The following is a 10330-nucleotide window of genomic DNA, read 5'->3' as shown; positions in this document are numbered from 1 at the left end:
ATCTATTTAATGGATTTATATAGTTGTGTTGTAAATGTTATTTAACAGATGTGCGAAGATTAATAAAATAAAGCAATGATAATTGTGAACACATTCAAATCATTACTATTTAACCGACGTGCAATACTTCTGTGTTAACTCTTAGAACTTCAGAATCCAAGTTTATGAGCCTATTAGTTTGAAATCCAATCATTTTAAAGGGTGGGGCAATGTAGTTTAGAGTCTATGTGTTTCTGATTGGTTATATAACATAAGACTGTTTCCTACTTAAAAAGAGGACTTAATAAAATGACCTTGAACCAAGATTTCTCCAGTGTTCCATCATTTATCAAGTCTTAAGATTTCATCTACATCAATCATGTCCTGGAATTACTCTTCTTACAAGATTCTTTTTTAAATAATTATTAGATATCTGAAATATGGGCATGTAGAGTGCATTCATATATACACATACATAAGCACATACCTAGCCACCTTCTACATTAACAGACACACATACAATATTTCAAATTCCCTGGAACTCCTAAAGAAATCAGACATTAAGTATGTCTTCTTCACTTTAAAACACAATAAATGCTAAACACTTTTCTTAGTGAAACCAATTTATTATCGATTTATTAAACTCCTCAATTCCTTTATTATGTGAAAAACAGTTGATGTATAAGCAGAATATTTCAGATTTTCTATTGAGCTTAAAAGTTATATGGATTTGAATGCCAGTGGGCATCTCCTCCTCTCAGGCATGAAAATATTCTCAACCTTTCCATCATAAAAATAACATTCCTTTTGATAAAGGAGCTAATTGGAACCTAATCAATTCCTTAGATCTCAACAATAGTTTATAAATTCAATAGTTTTTTAAAAAGATTTTTCTTTATTTATTCATGAGCGACACAGAGAGGCAGAGACATAGGCAGAGGGAGAAGCAGGCTCCTCGCAGGGGAGGGCCTCTTGGACCCAGAATCACACCCCGAGCCCACGGCAGACGCTCAACCGCTGAGCCACCCAGGCGTCCCTAGTTTTTTGTTTTTTTTTTTAATGGAAAATTCTCAAAGGGAGAATATACAATTATCAATATTTGGAAATAGTGGGAATTATAATGGTCAAATTTAGAAAAAAAATGAAGATTTGGCTAAATGGTAGATCATTGATTCTAAGGCTTCCTAAATCATAAACTGTAAATTTCCATGGAAATGCTGAGTTTAAACAAACTAACAAGCATATTTGTAAATACAGATAAAGTGCCATTATACCCAGTTTGCATGTACTTTCCAAATAAAAGAAAGATTGCTACTTATCTAAAAGCCAATATTTATTAAGAATGTTGGAGGTGACCATTCACAGAGGTCACGTCAGGGCCTTTACCAGGAGATATAACCAATATCAAGAATAATATAAGTGATGTTCTTTCCCAAGGAAATGATACACTTAAGTATGGAGATGGTCTGGGGAAGGAAGCTGTGCATAAATAAGCGAGACCTTTCTTTCCTCATCCAAACAGCACTGCGGAGAGAATTTGGGAGAGACATATCCTTTCCCACCACCAGCTTAGCTTTGCTATCCTTGGGAGATGTGCATGGACCTCTGCTCTCCCTTACCCTCACTGGGTCATGAAGGACCCAGTGGTTCCCAATGTCTTATTACTAGAAATCCTTTGAGCTTCATTTTATTGCTCTGCACTCAGACACTTGGATAATGTAACTCAGATCCTCAATTTTAGATACTCTAAAACCATAAATAGGCAAGCTTTGGTACAACAGAAATTTAGAAGGCTAGATCGGTTCCAGAACTTTCAGTTTAAACCAGAGGCATTCTTACTTGATACGAAGAGATTACTATAGGTTCAAACTTTAACTGTCAGAATCACTTGGAATGTTTGTTAAAATACACATTACTGAGCCCTGAGTCCAGAGCTTCTGATTTAGTAGGTGTATGGAGAGGCTCAAGAATTTTGCTTTTTCACAGCACAGGAAGCCATCAACAAAACGCAAAGGCAACATATTGGATGGGAGAAAATATTTTCAAATCATATATCTGATAAGGGGTTAAATATTTAAAGTGTATGAAGAACTCCTACAACTCAGTAGCAAAAAATATAACAATCTGATTTTTTTAAATGGGTAGAGGATCTAGCTAGACATCATTCCAAAGAAGAGGAATAGCCAACAGATTAATGAAAGATATTCAACATCACTAATCATCAGAGAAATGCAAATCAAAATACAATGAGATCTCAGCTTACACATCTTAGAATGGTTTTTACAAAAAAGATAAGCAAGAATAAGCGTTAGCAAGGATGTGGAGAAAAGGGAACACTTGTGCACTGTTGGTGGGAATGTAAATTGCTGTGGTTACTGTGGAAAACACTATGGTGGTTCCTTGAAAAAAATTGAAAATAGAATTACTATATGACCCAGCATTCCACTTCTGTGTATTCACCCAAAAAATGAAAACACTAATTTGAAAAGATATATGTATCCCCACATTCACTTAAAATATCTAAGACATGGAAGCAACCTAAATGACCACTGATGGCTAAATAGATAAAGAAGATGTGAGAAATAGAATTATATATGTATAGATATATGTTTATATATGAATATTATTCAGTCATAAAAAAGAATGAAATCTTGCCTATTATGACAACATGGATAGACCTTGAGGACATTATGCTAAGTTAAATGAAATATAACATATCATATGATCTCACGTATATGTGAAATCTAAAGCCAAAACAAGCTCATGGATAAGAGAACAGCTTGGTAGCTGTGTGAGGCAGTGAGTTGGGGGTACGTGGAATGAGTGAAGGAGATTCAAAGGTACAAATTCCAGCTCTAAAATGAGTAAGTCACGGAGATGTAATGCACAGCATGGTGACTGTAGTGAACAGTGCTGTATTGCATATGTGAACGTAGCTAGAAGAGTGGATCTTGAAAGTTCTCATTATAAGAAAAAAACTTGTAACTCTGTATGGTGATGGATGTTAACTGGACTTCTTGTGGGGATCATTTTGTAATATACATAAATAATGAATTTTTTAAAAAAAGGAATTTCCAATTCTAGCAGCTCTCAAATAATATTAATACTTGTGGTTGAGGACTACACTTTGTGAACTACTGTGGTCAGCTATGCTTAAACAGGCAAAATTCTAGAAGGGATGAAATTTCTAGGACTCATAAAAAAAAGACAATGGAAAATACTGGGAGTGAACTGAATCCTTCTCCTTCATCATCTTAGTTTTAACCTAGCCTTGGTCTCTAGGGACTCAGAATTTGTTTATCTTCCTCAGAGCTATGTTTTTGTTGGCAAAGATTTGAATAGGCAAGGATCTAGTTTTAGCTAATATTATTTGTGCCATCCATTGCCTTCCCTCTCCTAGTTTGGTGTCATACCCTTTCTCTCAGAGAAGCACAGAAGCAAGCAGCAAGAACTCCGTGGCAGCATTGCCCATGCGTGTGTGACCATGAGAACAGCAAAATAGCTTTTAGTTCTAAAAATATTTCACATGGCCAAGTAAGTATCATAGTTCTATCATTTTCCCACAGACGTTTATTAAATTCCTTCTCTATTTTGATCATTCTGCAAATTACAATAGGTTCAAAGATAAATTTGGGGGTCTTTGAGTAACTTCCACTTATATCACTTTACATTTAAAAATGATTTTTTGCATGTATTACTAGATGTGATCCTCAAAACATCCCTGTGAGGTAAAGATCAAATATAAGTACTTACTAGGATTTCTATGTCTTGATTTAGTTTACCAAATAGACTCCAAGACAAGGATTTGAATGCAAATTATTTATTTGGAAAGCCATCCAGAAAGTACTATGAGGGAACAGAAATGTGAGACAGAGACAGGAGGAAAGCCAATAAATTAAAAGCACATAAATGAACAGGCGTGTAATATAATTCACAATCTATCTATTAATTGCTCAAGGAAAGATGATAATATTTTATCAGCAAGGGGATACTTGTGTGCTGTACTGCATTTTTTTTAACCATGACAAAGATTTTTAACATTGCTTAAATGCCCCAATAATATTACTTTTGAAAATTAACGATAGTTTCCCCTGCCAATTTTTGCATCAAAGCTGACCAAGCTGCTCCTACTTTGGAATTTTAAACAAAATCTAATTAAATCAACAAAGTTCGCTGGATGGGGTTAGGCTGTTTCCTGAGTGCACACGACTCTCCCGCTCTGCCTGGAAGACCGTTCAGCCTTGTTTTCAGCTGACTTTTTCTTCTGGCTGGCCCTTGATCACTCTTAATGATCCCCAGCTGTACCAGTTCCCTGCCTGCTTTAACCCCAATTGGCCTGGCCTCACATCTCTGTAGCGTCTGGAGGACAAATGAAGCCAAGCTGACCAGCACCTCCTTAATGTAGTCCCAGATAATAGGTGGTAATAGACATTTAAATCATTCCTTTTGTTCTTCCATACGTGCTATGAAAATTAATAATATGTGCATTTTTAACAAAAAAATCAGGAATAAAAGATAATAATGTGGTGTTCCTGTCAATCTGGTTGCTACTATATCACTGTTCCCCACCCCTCTCACCCACTTCGTTAGTTTAAAGATGTTTACAAACCTGCCAGCATAGTGCAGAGGCTATGGCTGAAAGGCCGTAGAAATTTGTTCAGAATTGGCCACAGATGTGCTATGGCCCTAAGGCCTAAGCGTGTCCTCATCTATAACCTACCTATTTCTAAAACGGACCCTTTCCCCAGGATACCAATTTGAAAAATCATAGACCATATTATTAGTTGACTATATTAGTTGATTTTAAAGCACAGATTAAAAAGTATCACAAAACCAAGTGTTAGACGTGAAGATTGGCAGGGACTTAGTTTGTCATACTTGGCTGTTACCTCATTATCAGGAAGAAATCCGGATCCTCCATCCTATACGCAGATAAAACAGATGTAAACTAAGCTGAAGGCTGGGAAGTTATATGCAGGCCAGAAACTATTATTAATGAGTAAATAGTCAAAACACACACAGACACACCTTGAATGTTTTATGTCCCAAGTCATGTCAATCAACTGCCTATGTTCAAATTATTACCTTATACTTCCACAGTATACGTTCCATTAGGGATTGTCATTGTTGTTGTCGTTTTATTTTTTTATATTTTTAATTTTTGTTATTTTTAAGATACAATTCTTCTTCTGAAAACAGCAACAACACAAAGGAAATAGACATCCTTGGCCAATCTCCTCAGCTCAGGAGAGGGTTTTGAATTGCTAACAGCGTCATGAGTACTATGATCATCGGCCACAAAATCAGCTTCTTCATGATTTGTTTTAGAATATATTGACAGAAAAGGAGAAATTACAAACTTGAGAAGCAATATTGTAAAGTGTCATCCATTAATTTTCCTAAGAATTTCTGTCACCATGGACAATGGTAATATAATACAAAACTTTATTTTAAAAATGTACCTGAGAGTTTTTACATTTTTTTTAGACAACTGAGGATAGATTCCTTGCAAATTTGAAGATATATCTGTTGTTAAATTAATGTTTCACTAACATTTATGCTTTTATTTTACAGATAACCATCTGGTATGCATATATATGCACATACACACATCTATACGTGGGTATGTATGGAGTATTGCTCTTGGTTATTGTGGTGTATTCTGAAAACTTAGTGTGTAGGTATACACATAAATGTATGTAGTATATACATTATACTAAAGATTGAGTTCCAAAGTGTTACCTGTTCATCTGAAATAAAATTTTAGATATAATCACCCTATTGAACAATGTTTCCAGCTGCATATACACTGATTCTATAATTTTTTCTGTGAATTTTTTTTGGTCTCTTGAGTTGTGCTCAAGAAATATAGAACTATCAAATAATGTTATTTGATATGAGTTTAATCACCCCACTCCCTTTTCTATGGAAACCAGTTTTTATGCACGTACTTATGCTCTCAACTCAATTCTGCACTTTGATATTTATGCCATGAAACTCCTCTGAGAATCGGACGGAAATCACCAAGAAGGTAATTCGGCTTGAAGTTTCTACATAGCTAGCTGGCAGAAAATTTACCTCTAATCATATGCTTGTGATATCACAGTTGGCTTCTTGGTGAAAGATTTTCCTGTCATCACTGATTTCTACCACTAAGGAAGAATGGGGGCTTTTTTATTTGCATGTGTGCATGTTTGTAATGTGCTTAGTACCATGGGTTGCTTTGCCCCAGCGCCCGAGATTATATACTTCTGCCCACTTGAACCAAGTGTACAATGTAACACACTTTAGGACTAAAATGCAAAACACTATGTAAATGCAAAATGTATTCACCCTCCATAAGCTGATGAGGGCCAATGTCTGAACTTGCCTTACCGAAAGGATTTTTGCAGCAAATGGTTCGGAGAGAGCTCTTCATTCAGGTCTGCTGGGGATAATGTGTCCAAAGCAAATACCCAAAAGGCCTTCCTTCTACTAAGTTCACCACCTGAATTATCCTCTCTCTGTAAAGGATTAATTTTCTAAATGCCTATGAATTTCAAACTAGAAATTGCATGGTACAAATTAATAAAGAGTTTAGCTGTAGGGCAATAAGTGGCACTTTTTCTAATCAAACACAATATACCCAATGTACTCTTTTAAGATTCTAATAGTTCACCAAATATATTCAAAGCGACATGGGCATGTCATCACACAAATAGCCTTATTAGAAAAACAATTCCCGAATTAATAAAATCTGAGAGTATCATTGCCAGCACGTAAGGAGCATTTGTTGAATGAAAACCAGCAGAGTCTTTGTGCAAAGCATAAAGTAAGCTGACCACTTCCAACCTCTCTGAATGTGCTAGTGTTGGGGATGCTCTGAGAACACTGACTTCACTTTACTTTGAGTTTACAAACTTATCTAAAACTACATCCTCAGTAATTCAGGAAGACTAAGATTAATATGTTTGCTTGATCATCTCTTTTCTTTCATCTGCCTCTTCTTTCCTCCTCCTCCATTTCTTTCTCTTGTATAACCTCAGATGCAAAGAAGCAAGCTGAATCCCTCAGCTCATGACACCTCATCATAGCCCATTTCTTCAAGGTCTATTGCTGTTTTATTTTGCTTTTATTTTTTTCTCCATTATCCTCATCTTTTTTCCCCCTTTTCCTCTTTCTATTAGGTACGTATTCCCATTAAAAGTGAATTTGTTGTAGGGCGCCTGGGTGGCTGAGTTGGTAAAGCATCTGACACTTGGTTTGGCTCAGATTATGATCTTGGGGTTATGAGATTGAGCCCTGTGTCAGGCGCTACATTCAGTGGGGAGTCTGCTTGAAGATTCTCTCCCTCCGACTCTCCCCCCACTAGCTCTTACACTCACGCTCTCTCTCTAAAGTAAAAAAATAGACCTTTTTTAAAAAGTGAATTTGCAAGATGTGTAAGAATACTTAAAAAGATCTGTAGGTGTAGGTTGTGATCCTTACTTTTATGTAATACCTATCAGACTATTGTTCTTGCTTTTACTTTTCTGCATTCTTTCTGTTTGTTTTACTTTATTCACTCAGAAATAAGTTTTAAGATTTCCTCTTCCTCTATGTACTTCTAGTTTATTGCTTCTGCCTATCCACACATTTACTTACACATCTCCCTACGGATGGATCCTTAGATTGCTTCCACTCGTGCACGAGCATGGCCACGTGCATATACACACACCACACACACACACACACACACACAATGCTGAAGCATCCTTATACATACCCCATTATGAACCTAAGCAAGAGTTATTTTCTGGATGGCGTGCATACTCAGAGATAGAATTGTAGAGTCATACAATTGAGGTGTCTGTGCATTAAACTTCACGGAGTACTATAACTTATTACTGCAGGTAGAGTATTGCTATTCTAATTTGCATTTCTCTCTTTACTAGTAGTAATACTCTACTTGTCCATTTTTCTAGTTTTCTCTTTTTTATTTTACAAAAGTTCTTTAATTGATGTAAACTACAGCCCTGTTTTGTATATTTGGAGTGTGTATAAGAAATCCTTATGTACTGTAGCATCACAATATCATTGACATTTACATAGAAGTTTCAAGATCGACAGGCCTGGTTAATATTACTTTAATATTCTTCCTTCTAGACCTTGGAAGTTTTATTTGTAAATGTTCTTTGCCTTGTTTATATGTTATTATTGGGTGTGCAACTATTACAATGTTTACACTTGGAGGTTTCCATTCTAGCAGTGACTGCTTTTTAAATTTTATTAATACCTGAAAAATGTAAATACTTATAGGCAAAGATTTAGTATATTAGAAAATGAAAGCCAGTGGAGTGGATATTAGTTCTAAACTCTATAAAATATCTTCCTTCATGTTGTTGGTATATATATATATATATATATATGGTGTGATTATGTCTTAATGGCTTGCCGGGAGTAGATCTTGAAAACAAGCACAGTTTTATTAAATGATTATTAAATTTTTTTTATAAATATTGTAAAGGAAAATTTCTTTTTTGACCCTTGTAATTTATTTCATAATGTATAAGAAGTCCCTGGATTTGTGGAATTTTTCACTCTTGATTTGAGAAATTTTGTGTTCCTAATGATCTTAATTAAAACTCAAAATCCATATAGAAAGGCTGGAAGAACAGAATTTCTGAGAGTTAATTCTGAGTGTTAGATCCACTGGTTCATTATCGTGGGTATAGTGGGAGGGCATAATATAATTAGTAGGGGTCTCTCTCCCTCAAATGAAAAATCCCATTATTACCTTGCTGCAAGGGGTGGAGGAGAATGTGGAGAACATGTGAATATAGAACAGTAGGGTGACGAAGATGTGGACTCAGTCTCAAGTGGACATGCACTTTGAGTGACTTTCCCACCCGTGCCTATAGATTTGCTTTGATCCTTCAAAACCCTAGCACATGGACTGCTCCTGTGACAAGTAACATACATGTGCAAGAAAGTTATTTGTGATGAAGGGTGTGATCCATAACCCCTAAATACAACAAAGCAAACGACTGCGTACAGTAGTGAACTCATGACCTTAGATTCATTACCTGAGAGTTCGCACCAGTTGCACAACCAGTCATGGATATAGACAGGAAATGTGTCCTGCTGAACTTCAGTGCCACTTTGCAGTCAACACTCAAATGTAGAAATTAGCCAGACAATCTGTACACCAAAGAGCATGAAAGAAGGATTGCAGTATAAGAAATTAGGGTCTGATCATTTTCAAAGATTGCAGGGCATGCATATGACACTGACTAGAAGCAGATTCAATTCGTAGAGTATAACACAATTTTTGGTGTGTGAGTCCTTAATTTACTTATTGATTGTGTAATCTCAGATTTATTGTTATTCATGAGTCATGAATAAAAAACTCAACAAGAGAAATTTTATTAAGAACTAAGAAAACTGTTTATGAGTAGTTGTTTTTAACTCTAATGTGTATTTTAAACTATAAAGAAATAATCAATATAAAAATAATATTTATTATGACATTTTATGTCATAAATATTACATAAAGTAATTTTATTTTGTTGAAAATAAAAATATATTTGTTAAAATGTAAAATACTATCAATATCATTTCTTCTTGTAAATAAATTGAACTTCATTAAATTTTAAAAATAAATCACAATAAAATATATACAAAACCAATTATTGAGCAACATCACGATATCTTCTATGAAAGAATAAGATAGTATGAGAATAACTGAACCTTCAAAAAACTACATTTCATAGGTATAGAGAACACTGTTATTTGGAAATCAGGATATATTATAGAATATGCTTTTCATAATTTCAATGCTAAAATTGGCATCTTGACATTAAATAGCAATGAAAATTTGAAGGTTTTTGGGAGATCTTTCAATATATTATCATGCCTCCATTAATTGGAATTTATAGGAAATAAGTAATTCTAATTCAGAGCTAAATCTGGTTGAAACATATTAAATATACATTTACATGAGACACAAATAGCCAAATATTGGAGATTTCATATGGTTTGACATAACCGTTTTGATTTTTTTGGCTGTTGGTCACTTTCCTGTTACATAAGTATGACTTTTTAATTAAGAAAACTTGTTTCCTTTTCATATCTCTTTCTTTAGAAATCAAATATAAGACAGCGGTTCCTAGTTAGGGAAGGTGTGTGAATCAATTGATTCTAATCTAGGTAGAAACTACAGAAAGCCTTTTAGACATTTTCAATACTGTATAACAAATATAGAGTTGGGTATTGGTATTTGATTTGAAATTTTTTTACTCAATTATATTAAAAGTTTGAATCTGAATTATCTTCCAAACTTTTCTGGAATATTAGGAATTCTAATTCTTGGTATTAAATTTTAATGTAGGTT

The 10330-nt window shown here is 34.7% G+C and overlaps 1 long non-coding RNA gene across 4 annotated transcripts in view; it reads right to left on the bottom strand.

Annotated features, from left to right (window-relative positions):
* Nucleotides 1–9022: 9022 nt before the first annotated feature.
* LOC140624528 (uncharacterized) overlaps nucleotides 9023–10330 on the bottom strand; it is a 268997-nt gene continuing 267689 nt past the window's right edge. For all 4 annotated transcript variants that reach the window (XR_012024002.1, XR_012024005.1, XR_012024003.1 and 1 more), the window contains one exon: nucleotides 9023–9138. This is a non-coding gene — a long non-coding RNA (uncharacterized lncRNA). The remainder of the gene's footprint in view (nucleotides 9139–10330) is intronic.

Source organism: Canis lupus, chromosome 34 (genome assembly GCF_048164855.1).
Source record: "Canis lupus baileyi chromosome 34, mCanLup2.hap1, whole genome shotgun sequence".
Classification (NCBI taxonomy): Eukaryota; Metazoa; Chordata; class Mammalia; order Carnivora; family Canidae; genus Canis; species Canis lupus.
The sequence above is the reverse complement of the archived record's forward strand: the minus strand, read 5'-3'. Positions and strand labels throughout refer to the sequence as shown.